Here is a 16252-nt window from a genome sequence, read left to right on the forward strand (position 1 = left end):
CCACGTTATTCTTAGTTCAAAAATTTTCAATATTAAAAATATTTTTTTATTTAAACTATTTTTATTCTATATAAATATTTTAATTATAATTCATAGATAATCCCATAAATTTTTTATATAAATTTATCAATTAAATTTAATTATTAATGTCAAACGCTATCATCGTGTTAAATACAATATTTCATATTTAATGTTAATTTAAAAACTTAGAACAACAACCCCTCGCGAGTTGAGATTTATGACTCTTGCATTTGTCTAATTTTTCTGCTTCAATTCTTTCCAATCGCTAGTCAATAAATAGGTAAATCAAATAATCGATCAAACTGGCAAAAATCATTTTATTTAATTTCACGACGTTTCGACCATGTGATTATGGTCCTTATCAAGTGAACAATAACAAATCAAGTCATATCAGGAGTTCACAAATTATTGTCAAATCTTCATGCCACATAGTCAGAAATAAAAAAGACGAGAGACAGCATAGAACATATCGCAGAAGATATCATAGAACATAGAACAGAATACATTCTGTTGACGATCGTGAAGATATATAATGTTTTAATTTGATAATAACTTATGAACTCCTGATATGACTTGATTTGTTATTGTTCACTTGATAAGGACCACAATCACATGATCAAAACGTCGTGAAATTAAATAAAATGATTTTTGCCAGTTTGGTCGATTATTTGCTTTACCTTTTTCCAGATAATTATTGCGCGCGAAAAATAGAAATAAATAAAATAAAATACAAAACACATTTGTAATATACCTTTTGCAATGATTAAAAAACGATTCCAAATTTTATACCGACTGCCTTCATCTTGAGATCTGAAAATCCACTCATATGAGATAGATGACTGCATCCTCCACAATTATGTTATAATTAAAATGATACGAGGTGATAAGTTGTTTGAAAATAAATACTGCTTTTGTTAAATGATCCATCACTGGACCATCTCGCGCTTTCCGCACGACTTGGCTTTACCCACAAATTGAAGAATCGAAAATCACGGTGACATCACGCGCAGATTCGCTCATTGACAAAGTGGTGCATTAAGCGTGCCGGGAATGCACGGCGTTGGCAAGGGATTTTATCCCTGAATATCGACGGTCCCCGAGGGATCGGTTCCGAGGGAGAGCGCGCCGTTCATAGTCTAAGAGCCCCGGACTGACAGCTCGCGCCATATATTGATGACGTGTCTGAGCTCGGGCTTCCATTTCACGGCGCTCTGCCTCCGTCTGTCGTATCCGGTTTCGCGGCATTTTCCACCCAGTGCCGTCGTCGCCACCCCTTTACGCACACAAACACACGCACACGCACGTAGATATCTCGCGAGACACGTCGGGTCTCTATATAATACAGCCGGGTGATCGGTGCTCATTTGCATCATTTCCAACTAGCATTTTTGGTATTCAACGCGCGATTTTACGCGCGAAATGATTGTGTCGCGTATAAACGAAATGTTTCCCGCGAAGGTGAGCGGGTATTTTTAGAACCCGTACCGATCATGCGAAAAGAATGAATCGTATCTCCAAAATTTGGTTGTCGTTTAAATCTACACGGGCAGAAATTTTATTTCAAATTTTTTTTACAGAAAAAATATCTTCTTGATATAAATATTCTCTGCAGTACGTACTTAATGCGTCATCAAATTAGATAATTTTTATATATTTACCGATGTAATGAAAATTGACATAAATGTGTAGCGAGAATGGATTTGATAAAAATTATTATCTCATCTATCTAAATTATAACATAGCATCCAGAGTATTTATATGAAGCAAATATTTTTCATAAAAAAAATAAAAAATAACTAAATAAATTCTCGGCGAAAAATAGATTCGATAAAAAATATTATTCTCATCCATTTAGATAAATAAGAATACATCACCAGAATATTTATGTCAAGAAAATATCTTTTCATAGAAAAATGTAAAATAAACTTTTCCTGGCGCGTAGATCGAATAAACGACGACAAAGTAGTCACATCCTATAAACACAACTGCATGCAATACGATCACAAAATTGAACGTATTGTATAATTGAGATCGGATAAGGATAGTCGAGATTGTTGGGAAATCAATTTATAATTACACGCAACGGTTAAATATATGCAGGCGAGTATATGGCGCCAATATCGCTGGAAGGCTACTTTGGCAATTACAGAGTGGACTCAATTATATCGACGTCGGTCCATGCATGATGCGATAGAGAGGTTTCATTAAACGAGAGACCATCATAGCACGTAATACTTCTACCTATATATATAGTTCACGGTAGATTAATACGGAATTTATGGGCAAAGTTCTGCCCGTATTGAGTCTCGGCGCGCGGGAAAGTTTCTGCCAGCTGCAGCTGCACCGCGAGTATAGGATCGCGATCGCGAATTTCAAACAGCTGTTAGGAAAAATCTTGAAAGATTAGAGAACCCACCCTTCCGAATAGTTGATTTATTTTTATATATACGTACCTACAGTTTACATGCCTATTTCAAAATTATTTGTAAAAATAAAGTAAGTATAATCTTGTAAAGTGGAAGCAGTTTCTATCTTATTATAATAATTTTTTAAATTGTCATCAATTTTATAAGCAACGCTCTTTTTTATCCAACCGGGGCTATTTGCTTTGTCACCTAAAAAAGACTTCGGTGGATTAATAAATCTTATTTTGAATCGAGGAGAAAGAAAGGGAGAAAAGCCAGATTCAATTTCCAGTCAAAATTGGAGACAACGAACATCCGAAATATACGGCTCGACTCGAAGTTATTCACAGTGCATATTAGCCGCTTAAGATTAAAGTAACTTCAGCTCGGCGCTCGCTCGACCGAGGAATTTATCCCCCATCTGGGGGATAACCTACTCGAATTTTTTCTCACTCGCGTATACACTCGCGCGGGAAAATCTCGCCGAGCTAGATCTGTCTGTATCGTACTCTCGCATGTGGGAAAGAGAGAAAACGAGAAAAAGAGAGAGCCTTTCTCTCGCTTTTAACGTAGCGTCGGTGTCGCGACGTCTCGGCCGCGGCTTAACCACCGACGCGGGACGAGGGAAAATTGGAAATGCGGCTAAAACGAGGAAAAAGTTAAATTAAATACTCCGCGCGCCCGTGTCCTTTTTACCCGGATTTTTCAATTTCCTCCGGCAACGCCGGAGCTTCCTTCTCGTTCGTGCGGACGCGCCACTACTGTCACTCCGTCTCGCGGAATGATAGTCCGAGTTACCTTGTGACTTCTTTAAGGTAATCACTCGAGGGAGAAAATTCAGCGACGCGCCTCCTTACAATGGAATTTCTTGCCGTTCGCGCCGTATTCGCTAATGAGACAGTCCTCGCGGCAAAGTTTTCTCGCCGCGAGTTTTTCAGGAAAAGAATGCCGAAATTGTACGGCAAACTATCTGTCATTATATGTTTCCATTTTTCTTACCCACTGAATTAATATATTTACAGTTGAAAAATTTGTGTTTAATTTGACAGATATCCCAACGATCCACAGAAATTTTTGTGTTAATTTAACATAATATGGATATGTTAAATGGAGAAACAAAGTATACTGTGTTGATATTTTAACACAAAATAAATGTAAAAATTTAAATAATTTAAAATAAATTTTGTGAAAAATTAAGATAGTTTTTATATAAAAATTAACTAAGAAAATATGTTAATTCTAGATTTTATCGTTCTCACTTATATTATAAAATGAAAAATTAACGTTTTTTCTGTAAATTTTAACAGATAAATCTTGTCACTAATAAAACAAAACATATATAGTGTATAAAATTAAAAGTAGATGCACATTGTGTCATTTTTATCTCTTTTCAGTTGATTTAATAATTTTACATTTAAATTCAATTAACACAACAACAATATGTTAAATAAACATGAATGTGTTAAATATTTAACACAAAAATTTTAATGGGGACCATTTTTAACAAAAAAAAACAAATTTTCCTACTATGTTCAAATAATTTTCCTTTCACTTTCTTTCTCATATTATGATTGACTATATCTTGATATTTTTTTGCTAAATAAGTTTTGTCTGGATTTTTATTGTGGTTTAATTAATGCTAACGATTCTCTTTTTTAGAAAAAGATACATAAATTTTCGATAGCAAAGTAACTTTTTATTCAAGATAAACTAATTATATTAATTAATCGAATCATCTAATTTAATTTAATTCCTTGAAACTTCTCATCCTTTAGAATAATTAATCAAACTTTCGATCTCTCTCGTTTCAATTTATAGATTATAAATCAACTATTACAAGATCCGATTTTAGCTAGAAATGTGAAAACAGAATAAATTATAGTGCAGATTGAATTATTGAGTATACATTTATCAACGTATATGATACTAAGAAAAAAAAGAGTTTTTGATATATTCACTAATCTACACTATCAAACACGAGTGATTTTAAAGAAGAAAACTGATTTATTACGATGCATAGTATAAGAAAAAAATTTATATGATTTTTCGCTCTATAAATCATAATCCATATAAATTACATAAAAACATCGTACGTCAATATACGACTACAATAAAGAACCAAAAGTCTCAACTAATTCACTCAATAACGTATCGCAGAAACTTTAATGAGAGGATTCCGGAAAACTGCGACTCTGTTCTCTCCTTTTAATTAATGAGTTTCCCTCCTAAATAAAGACGCAGTACCGTGTTTTTAAAAAGGACGACTTCTGCGCGTAACTATCGAATTAGGGTGCGCTTCCGGCGGCGGATAATTCTCCAACTTAACGAGTTCCCCAAATCTAAGAGACGCGCATCTTAACAAGTCGAGAGGACGGACAGGTGCGCCGGAATACCTATATCCAGTCCGTGCCTTCCACCTCCGGGAATCCCCTAACCGCCTCGATAGAGTCATTATCGAGCAGGTGAATCCGCGTGTAGCGAAGCTGGCGAGCTCAGCGGGCACATAATTTTCGGGCCACACCGGGAGTAGCTTACCTTCGCATAATGCACCTGCGTGAGCAGGCAGATAATCAGCCGGCGCGGTTCTCCGACTAATAATTGAAACCGAATCCCGTCCGCGCATCCTCGCACATATACATATACATAACATATACATATATACAGATATACGTATCGCGCGCGTGGAATGAAATGCGCGAAACGCGCGAGAGTTGTTAACCGTAATTGCGTTCTCGTACATTGCTGACTTTATTACGATGCATTAACGTCGCGATTGGCGGAAGGGGCAACAATGGCGAGAACTAATGCAGGAATTATTTCAACATTCGTTTTATAATCGTCAGATTATTGCACTGGATATTGAGATTTACAAGAAAAAATGAATGAGATCTAGTGATGGGTTTAAGACGAGACAAGAATCGGATATACTTGTCTTGTCTTGATTTTTTTTCAATCAAGAATAATTCTGTCTTGATCTCGACAGTCAATTTCTTGTCTTTATTCTTGAAAGATTCTTGATACTTTATTATTTTTGAAAATGTTTTTTAAAAATTATCGAAAAAATATCTTTTTGACAGAGAAATGTTCACTAAAAACACAGAAAAAAATTCACGAAATGTTATTAAAACATAAAATTGTGTATAATTAAATAATTAAAATTACGTATATAGTAATATCAATCACAAATCTTGTCTCGTCTCGATTTTATCAAGTACAAGAAATTTGTGATCTCGTCTTGAAAAATCAAGACAAGACAAGACAAGATCTTGAAATTTCTCGTCTTGTCGTCCATTACTAATGAGATCGTCGTTGTAAACATTTTTAGTGATCATCGTTCTTTAAAGAGAGAGAGAGAGAGAGAGAGGGAGCAGCTATTTAAGACAATGGAGCCTAAGAAACGGCGAAGAAAATATTTGTTAGATAATTAAAGTTCTTTCTCTCTCTCTTTTCTCCCTCCGGAAAGATATTATCCACGCGGAATAATTACAAGACTTCCCGAGACAACTGAAAATGGCTTTCCTGAAAAGCGGCAAAAACTTTCTCGCGGAAAGACATTAATCTCGAGGAAGAAATGCTTCTACTCGACTGCGCTCAATAACAGCAATAATAATTTCTTTATCGGCCCGGATGCAGCAGCGCACAAGCTGCTTGTCGGCTAGTTTTTTCCAGGGTTTCTCCAACGACGGCCATCTGTCGCGACTCGCAATCGCGTTCGAAACAAGCCTACCGGAACTGACGACAGGGTGTCGCTTTTAACGATAAAATAAGAGAGGAAAAACCACACACTGTGCATATACGCGCATTCGCGGCTGATACGTTAATTACCGACGAGATGGGTCGCAACCCTCCCATCGTTTTAACGACCGGCTTCATTAACCGGAAACAACCGACGCTATTCGACAAGTAGATTTTCACGTCAATATTAACAGCGTTTTTTCACTCATTAGCGAAGGCGAGTATCGCGCGCGAGAGAGGGCAGATAAAAACACGCTCGAGAGTTTTCTTCTCTCTATTTTACTCCCATCTCCTATTTTTTTTTTTTTTTTTTTTTTTTTTATTTAGCCTCTCCGACGAAATTCTATCTCTTTCTCCTCGAAACGGAAACGGAGAGAACCGAATCTGTCGGAAACGCGACTCGAATAGGAAAGCGTGGGGCGCGCGGATAATCGCTCGTTAACATTTTCGCGTAGTTTACGGAAAAGAGAACCAACCCCCGGGAAACAAAAGCGGGTATTGAAGCTTCATTTGCAGTTCGCGGGAACGCAGAGAGATAGATAGAGAGAGAGAGTTGGCCGAAGCGTGCCCGTTATTTCCATTTCTCCCGTTTTCTACTCCGCGCTTACATTCCACGTGTGCATACCGGAGCGCACTTTTTTAATTATGCTTTATTATTATTAACTTTATCAACGGGATGGAGAAACGGGAGGATTACGCGCGCAAATCTCGCTTCCGTCGCGTGTCAACGCATTCGTGTTTATTGTTATCAAAAATTCACGAAGGGGAGAAGCACGGAATTATTTTTATTAATCGCGCAGATATACATATATATATATATAAGCCGTAAAAAAGAGTGAATAATAACAACGTAAATATTTTTGTTCATGGCCGACGAATGTTATTTTGGCCAAGATAATATTATTTTTTTTTCGTTTACGAAACTCAAAAAAAGATAGAAAGCTCTCGCGCATTTGCCACCGAAATTAATTATATAGGATCATCGTTGTACGGATGTCGCGACTCTACTGAACAATAATAAATCTGTCGTGAATCAGTTACGGTAAATTGGGATTTCGAAGGAAACAAAAACTTGGCCTGCGATCCGGGGCCAAGGCTTCACCTGCCGTCACCAATTTCACGGAGATAGGTCGATCGGCGGCAGGGATCGGTAGGAAAATCGCCGTGATAATCGGCAACCTACGCAGACTGAAAAATCGGAAACGGGTCCGGGCGCCACGGTTATTATCCCTCCATCACGAGTTAATAATGGTACACGCATCTGCCGCTGTTTATATAAAAAATTATAGCCATCGTATACCGAGTTGGTTCTCAGATCAAGGAGAAAATATTGGAAAAATTTTCTCCATTATACCACCTTACCAAGAATTGTAAAAAATCCCAAGCGTTTGCATCAACCAGAAAAAAAGTGCAAGTAGAAAAGATAAAATCAAATTGAATACTTAAAACGTCGCTAGTGGTATTTAAAATAGGAACGATTAATTTAATTCGACCCAAACTAGCCAAGAAATTTGACTAGCCTTTCTTTCAAAAGTTCTTTCAAAGTTATTTCAAATGTTATTAAAAAAGTCCGATAATCATATTGTTTAATAATCATGACAACAGTGTCATCTAACTTCGTTTTTATCAAGGAATTTTTCACTTGAAAAGGACCAAAAACAGATGGTCGAAACGTTGTGGAAATAAAATAAAAATTTCTTGGCTAGTTTGGGTCGAATTAAATATATCGTTCCTATTAGAAAAGATAACTCTTCAATATTGACATGAATATTAAAAAAATGACAAATGGTATCAAATAAAAATTGAAAAATTTACATATATGTAGTTATATGCAAGATAAAATTTACACGTATTATTATTAAGATTAAAACGGAATTTGAGTGTTATTAAGTCGAGAAATAATTGAAAAAGGCGAGGAAATAAATTTCAGTGCACGCACATATTTGCGTCGTCTACAAGATTGAAACGTTTAAGCGCGCATTCTGACCTTTCTATATCAAATTCCCGGCTCGTTAAAGTCTCTAATGTACAGATCACGCAATCACAATTAAGTTGTTAATCTAGCGCCTTCGTTCATGCACGCAGTCGGACGTCGCCACAAAGATAACGCAAGGCAAGATCTTTCTCTCTTTTCGACTTCTTTGTCTTTCCTTCGGGCTATGCGGGCGTTTCGCGGGAGAAAACCGTATCTTTCTCCCTCGTCCGATCTCTCGCGATGGCCGGCCAACAACCACCGGTAATAAAGACATTAACCGGCTGCGATCCTGCGGCGCGATGAAGACCTTCCCGTTCCAGGAGGCCACTTAGAGTTCAGCCGGAGCGGAGCAAAGACGCCTGCTTTCGGCGAAGTGATTTACGTCCCGCGAACTGTAATTATTAAAAGGGCCTTCCGCGCGAGATTGCCTCCGTTCGTCGGATCCGTACTGGTTAACCTTTTATGACCCTAACTCGACTTCAAAGCAACATATATTGCATATTCCTTTCGCTTTTGATTATTTGAAAGACCGCGATCGCACGAATACTATATGACAGATTAAATTCTGGTAAACACAAAATTCCCAAAAAGAAAGTAAAAAAATTAATAAATTGAAAAGACTGATATATATATGTATACAAATTTAGGAAAAGGGTCTAAATTTGTATTTATAAAATAAAGATATTGTTATATCTGTTAATTTAACACTTTAACAATTTTTATATATATAAAATATATACATGTATAGTCTTAATTCAAAGAGGGAAGATCAAAACGTTGAACTTTAAACATCACAAGTACGTATAACGTGAAATCGTAATGGATGCCGGGTGTCTGCGTCGTTAGACAAAACTATGCTGGAAAATCCATCTTCTACTTTCGAGAGACGAATCGTAATCTAAAAGACCAAACTTTATACTCTCGCCCAAGAATCTCAGTCGCTTTTATGCCGCCATTCCCCGACACGAAAAGAAAAAAAACGATAGCTGCGGAGGATGATAAAGGCACGAAATGAGTCGTCATTCCGGGTCGCGGTTCGAATTTCCGGCACGTTATGTGCCGTCATAACCGGGATTTAAAAGACACGAGTAACGAACAAACGACACTCCGGAGGCGAGTATATATATATATATATAATATGATGGTGTGTATATATATAAATATATATATATATGTACAATGTATATATATAGTACCAAGTTTATTTTCATTCGCGTTATTGCCTCGCCGACTTCAATGCGGCCTCTCGTTCTCCAGGGCATCATTGATATCCGGCGTATGTCCGGATATCGATGAATGGATTTACGATAGAGGCTTGTCTCTAAGAGAGAAGAAACGATCGTCCCTAAGAGCGAACTTTGATTAACTCTCCTTAAAGCATTGTTCAATTTTCACTTTATCGAAAAAAGGCACGAGAAATATATGCCTACATCATTCAGAATGACGAATAAATTTACCTCGAAATGTAACTTTTGCAAGTGTTCAATAATTGGCAGTCTTATATTTTGTAAGTTACGTGTGTAAAAATTATAGTGAGATATATTTTTAATATGATTAAGTAGCAATAAAAAGAATATTAATGATAAGCGAACAAACATGAAATAGAATTTTTCGGTGAAACAACATAAAATATGCATAAAATATTGAAACAACATATAATATCCATAAAATATTCACTTTTCAATGACTACATTTTATCTAATGCTTTTATATACATATATACATTATGTACATATGTATATGCTTTTATACGTAACATAATAAATTGACTAATGGAAAAATAGAATATAATGGCATTATTAAAAAAATGCAATTGCATGTTGCAGGCACAATGCTACGCTTATATAAAGATAAAGTTATCTCAATCGATTTTCTATACTCATTATTCTGTGAAAAATTTAGCGAATATTTTAGTGAAAAAAATGAGCGCTTTACAAGATATTTTATATTTTATTATAATATGTCAAAAATAAATTATGAAATAGTTTATAAAATATTGATTTTTTTTATTGTTTCATCTCAATTCATATGCATATAATAACCAAAAAAAATCGATATATGAAATAAATTATATAATTTTATCTTTAAAAAAATAAAGATTTTTATATCTTAAAATCTCTTGATGCACTTTCAACAAAATAACGTTGATCAAATTATTTTACTTTCCTCTTGAAAATACTATGAAAAAAATAACAAAAATTTGATTAAGTTTCCATATTTGATTTCATTAATTACCCAATTATAAACATTACGTGTATAGACCAATTTTTTTTATCATTAATATAGTACTATTTTTTTATATTCACGCTGCATATGAACAGACAAAATAGAATTCCTATCGCGTTGCTCGACTCGCGATTAAATAATCAGATTATCATAACAGATTTATATAATTCAGTCCGAAAAGAGAAATTTCATTTTCTCGCCTTTTTGTAGCTATAAAAAGACAGACTAATTCGAATTATACTTCAATAGTAACAATCCTTTGCTCGCGACGCAAAGCGCTGCCGAATCAAATTTATTATCACCCACATCGAAGAGCGTCAACACAAAAGATTCGTTTGTGTGTACGGGGTATTATATGCCTATGCCTTTTTTACGAGATGTGGCGTTGATGTTTACGGGCAAGTCGCGTAAACTAGTCGAGAACATTAAAACCCGCCGAGAAGTTTCTTTCACAGCGATCCGGGAAGACGAGACGAGATGAGACGAGATGAGATGAGATGAGATGAGATGAGACGCGCGAAGCGTAAAGCTCGACGGCGGAATGGTCGCTCGCATTATTCTCGCGGCGACTCCGTTATATTAACGTCTTATATCCACCCCGACGGTTTTATCGATAATTAAACCAACTTTTCTGTGGCTCTTCTCTCCACCTCGAACGCCCGCGGCACTTCGTCCGGACACGAACGACGACTGCAGGCATCTGACAGCGGCAAATAGGCTTTAACTTGTCTTTAAGGCTTCGTCACTTAAGCGAAAACACAACCGCCGACCACGGGCGCGAGGAATAAAAGTCTGCCAACTTTTTCATCCCGCCGCCTCGCCAGATTACGGACTTTGATAGAAAAGCCGAAGCGCGAGTCGATAATGGCAAGGACGATGTTCGATTTTCGTAGACACCAAGTAGACACGTCGCTAAACGTTAAGCAGTGCCCTAAATCGAAAGACGATAACCTATAAAGAGTTATGTAAGCGAGATGATAATTTAAGATAGTTTCACAAGATAGTTTCTTAAGTTTCAAGAATTCGAGATCTAGAATTTTAAAAATTAAATATTCCCAAATAATCTAGAATTAAAATGTCAAATTCAAAAATGTCCAAGATAATTATTACTACGTAATACATTTTATAAGTTTTTAATTGTATGAATTAGAGCTGGTTGCAATATTTATTTATAAATTGTATATAAGCTTAAGTACAATATAACTTTGCCTCTCTTGGAATCGGTAAAAAAAATTAAGCGTTTGCTCCTCTTTTGAATAAACACTGGAATTTATTAGTAGGTATATTTAATATGAAAAAATGAAAAAAACGAAATAACAAAAAAATTAAATTAAAAAAAAAATATACCCCCTCCTGGAAAAAATCTTGCGAACGCCTATGAACTTGACTACAGTATAACTTGTCAAATATTAAAAAAAAAAAATTAATGATTGAGTTCATCCCTATCAATCTCTTTCTCGAAAATCAATTCCAACGAGCAACAATATCTATTATTAATAGTATCGTCGATAAAGACAAAGATAATGACAAAGAGATGTTTTGCGCGTAAACAAAAAGGCCTAGCTTCGTTTATGAGAATCCGGGTTTAACGTTCCAACGCGATGATACCCTCGCAAGTTTCTCGCCATCGCATACAAACGAGGCCACTCCGAAACTATCAAGCGCGCTGCATAATGAGGACGCTTATGTCGGCATGTGACTGCAAAATGTGCACATGTGTGTCGCAAAGTGTGTGCCGCAATCGTGCGAGATGCGGCCCGGTATGTAACAACTTGAACGGTAACACGAAGAAGAGGTTTAATCCTCCAAGTGTAGGACGAAACGCGAAGCTCGGTTAACCCACCCGGGTGAGATTTCGACGATTCAGCAGTTTCGTTAGAGACCACCAGGTCGGAATTGTTAACGTTTGTAAACAATTATTGCGTTCCGAGGGAATCCGGTTTAAGAGTTTCGGATTAATCTCGTTGATCGCATTGCGCATTTGTAACGTAATTTCTCACGGTAATTTACATTATTGCATTATGCTATGTAAAGCATTTATTATGTCAGGCGATGCTTAATTATATTCGTGATGTTGTTACTATATTGACGGATTATACGTATACTAACTGTAACGTTTCTAAAAAATGGTCCCTCATATATGCTTTACATTCTCTTTATAAATGAAAAAAATATAAATAGGAAGATATAAAATTATTAATTACTAAGAACGCACCCACGCGTACCTATACATAATATACATTCGTCAATTAGTAAATATCTATTATTATAAGCCTTTTTCATTTAAATGAATTCTTAAATATTTGATAAGAATGCGAAAAAATTATACTGATAATCTGTAAAAATTTTAATAATAAATAAATTTTATATTATATGTATCTCTCGGAGAATGGCAGATATTTTTATATATTCCTACATATTTCTACCTACGTTAAAAAAATTATTCATATATAAAAATTGCAAATGAATAATTAATCTCTATCTCAATGGATTTATTCGATACTTTTTGACGGTCATCTATTAAGCAAATTGAGCATTAATATAATCTTATTATCAGATTAAATTGGAACTTAATTGAAACGCTATTATATAGATATATGTATATCAAACACGGGACAAGAGATTAGATTGCTATCACATTTTTCTATATAATAACATATTCATTTTAAATTATTTTTAGAAGATGATAATGTTGACCGATTATTTTAATCGCGGATCTCACATTATGCGTAAAAAAAGAATAATGTTGCAAAAATTCTTTCCATATACATCAACATACATCGTATGCACAGTATTATGTCGTTTTCTCGGTGCATGCGCGAACAAACGTCGGATTTTCATCGGCAAACACATTCGCCGTGCATAAAGGAGAGCGTTGAAAAAGCTCTTTACCCGCGTAGAAGGATGCCTATCCAGGCGCATCTTCCTCTCGGCCACGAGGAATGGCAGTAATCCCCGGTAAAATGGCGGGTCGTAGAGACTCGTGCGATTAGCGTGCCAGTCCGGGCCGGAGGCAAGATGGCCTGATGGATAAACGAGAGGCTCGTTTGGACTTTTGACGACTTCGGCCGAGTCCTCCGCGAGTTGCGCCGCAACTACATCAGATCTTATCCGCGCGGCCGTAGCTGTGATCCGCTCGCATTAGCGAGTACCGATTTGATGCACCGTTCCGTTCTGTCCGCCTATCGATCCGCCCGTGAACCTGCTCGATAATTATGCTAATTGCGCAACAACCAGCCGTCTTAGCGCAATGTCGGCCGGGGATCGCCCAGGCAGCGCGAACGCAACTCTTGGCTCACGTGAACTGCGCACGTGAATGATTCAGGTTCTCTCTGACTTTTTGATTACGATTTTCGGCCGCGCGCTCCTTTCCCTCGAGATATTAAATTGTACAAAAATTATATTTCACTATTAAATGTTACATAATTATTTTTAACTTTATATTAAACGTACTTAGAAAAATTTGGAGAATTTAGATTATAAAATTTGTACAAATGTCAAAAGAGAGAAAGAGAAGAGGATTTAATTTCTAAAGGTATTAAAGTTTAATGATTTTAAAATGCATCAAGTATTAGCGAATCATGGAAATTGTATTAACCAAGATTTTGTAAAAAAAATTGTGAACTCTTGCGTTCCAAGAAATATAAATGATTATTTAACCTTTCGTTGATAGCTTGAGCTTTTCGACATATTTGGCGCGTGGCAACGCGCCTGTTTCGAATCGACTGCTTAAAGTAAATTGCAAACTTTAGCCAGATGTTGCCCCTAAATTAATACAAGCATTAACCTCGTTCATTGCTAATTCCCCCGTTGCCCCACTTCCGCTAAAATTACATCCTCTCATTCGATTAAGCAAACTCCGAAGTTATATCGAGTTAAAAATGTTGATTTACACTAGGGAACCGATTCAACGTTGGAATGCTCTTCTAACTTTACCGCGCTAAGCGGCTTTGTTCCGCATAAATTTCGGGAAATTGTTCAAACCCCAACGTTTCATATAAAATTCTGTGATTCCGTTTTACCGGAGCTATATAATCATCCATGATATTATACGATTAGATAATTTAAAATATTGTATTTTTTATTGCCAAAAAATGTCCTTATGCCTCGTGTCAGATGATTATATGTATAATAATGCGAAGAGACTAACGGTATGAAATTAACCCGCAAGCACTTCGTGTGTTGGGTGAAACTAGTAACAACATTATCATAGTATTATAACAAGCAGGATTAAAATAATTATTCAATATTTTGCATACTTCTTCATAAATTATTTGCAGAATACGAAGAGAAGATTGTAAAAATAGTAGAAAAGGTGGTTGAGTTCAATATATTTACGGTCAAATCAACGGTGTTGGTCAAATTATACTTGTATTTGTTTTTTTCGCTTTGGTTTAGAATTAATTACATGCTATAATTCTATTGTTATCAAAGTTATGCGACACAAATCTAAATCATATAATCTCTCTTGTATTAAAACGCGAATTTATGTATAAAGTTAAAAAATAGATAATTTTCACATTCGGTCCTGTGCAAATAAAAATAAGCGTGATATAATATCATTATTAAAAATCAAGATATTTATAATAATATAAAACATTTACGAACCTTGTTCGACTGTCAAGTGAATTCAAAATTAAATTTAATTTTAGTTTCTCAATTAGATATTGAATATTATCTTATCAATTTATAATTCAATGAATATTGGCAACTGATAATAAATCACATTACGCAAACATTCACCCAGTCATCTGAATTTATAATATTCGCGCCGACATGTATAATTCATGATAATATTCATTAATTTTCCCGTACAATATAAGTGCAACATTCGACAAATGCGGGTCCCTTTCCGGCACGATGAGCGGAAACGTGCAGGAAACTCTATCGAGACTATCCGGAAGAAATTTATGTGCGCACCTGCGGCTCGCGGTGCGCTCCTGTCAAGTGCATCAATTAATGCACGTGCAATTAAGATCAAGCGAGAGGCCATCCGCCTCTCTTTCCCTCGCATCTCTCTGTGTGCAGAGAGTCTCTCTGTAAAACACATGAGCCTAACCGGCCGTTAATCGAACGTTCCGCGCGGAGCAAAAGGAAAAGCTGCAATTATTCGCGTACGAGAACTCGAATCCTCCGGCTGCAAAGAACGAGAAAGGAAAGAAAACCGAGAGGGTTGAGAGAGAGGAGAAAGAGGGTCGAAGGGAAGATTAAGAGTGGGTTTCCGCGCGATCAAGGAAATTCTTTTCGAGCAAACCGAGAGAAGCGATTTAGTGTGGTGTTTAAAAGCAAAAGCGTCTAGAGATGCAGTTTAAATTTAATCAGCGAATATAACATTAAATAAATTGGTGAAAGATTTGTCGAATAATTATATATCTGTTTTTTTCATTTTTATGAATGAGAAGTCAAATAATGAGTATTTATATATAAAGTCTAAACTTCTTAATTCTAATTAAGTAAAATTTTTAAATGTTATATAATTTTAAATAATGAAAGTATTTTTGGTGAAAAATTTTGTTATTATTTTAATCTCTTTACTTTATTCTAACAGTGTATATATATATATATATTAATTATAAAATACGTTAAGTTTAATTCGCTACAGAATTTTTAAAATATATAATTTAAACATTAAATTATAAATATTAAAATATGAATAAATTGCAGAATTTTATATATTTTATATATAACCAACTTTTTTATATTATATTTTATAAAATACTTTATGTGCATATTCTTGAAGAGAATGCACGACTTTCGCGGGAAAAGAAGAGAATCGATCCTCATATACTCAAAATCCCGGAGGAATTGGATCGCCTGTCTCTCGATTTCCAACATTTTCATTTCTCAAAAAGAAAAGAGAAAGAAAAATGAGTGTGTGTGTATATAAAGA

This window comes from Nylanderia fulva, unplaced genomic scaffold (assembly GCF_048542155.1).
Source record: "Nylanderia fulva isolate GAGA-0341 unplaced genomic scaffold, ASM4854215v1 Scaffold6, whole genome shotgun sequence".
Classification (NCBI taxonomy): domain Eukaryota; kingdom Metazoa; phylum Arthropoda; class Insecta; order Hymenoptera; family Formicidae; genus Nylanderia; species Nylanderia fulva.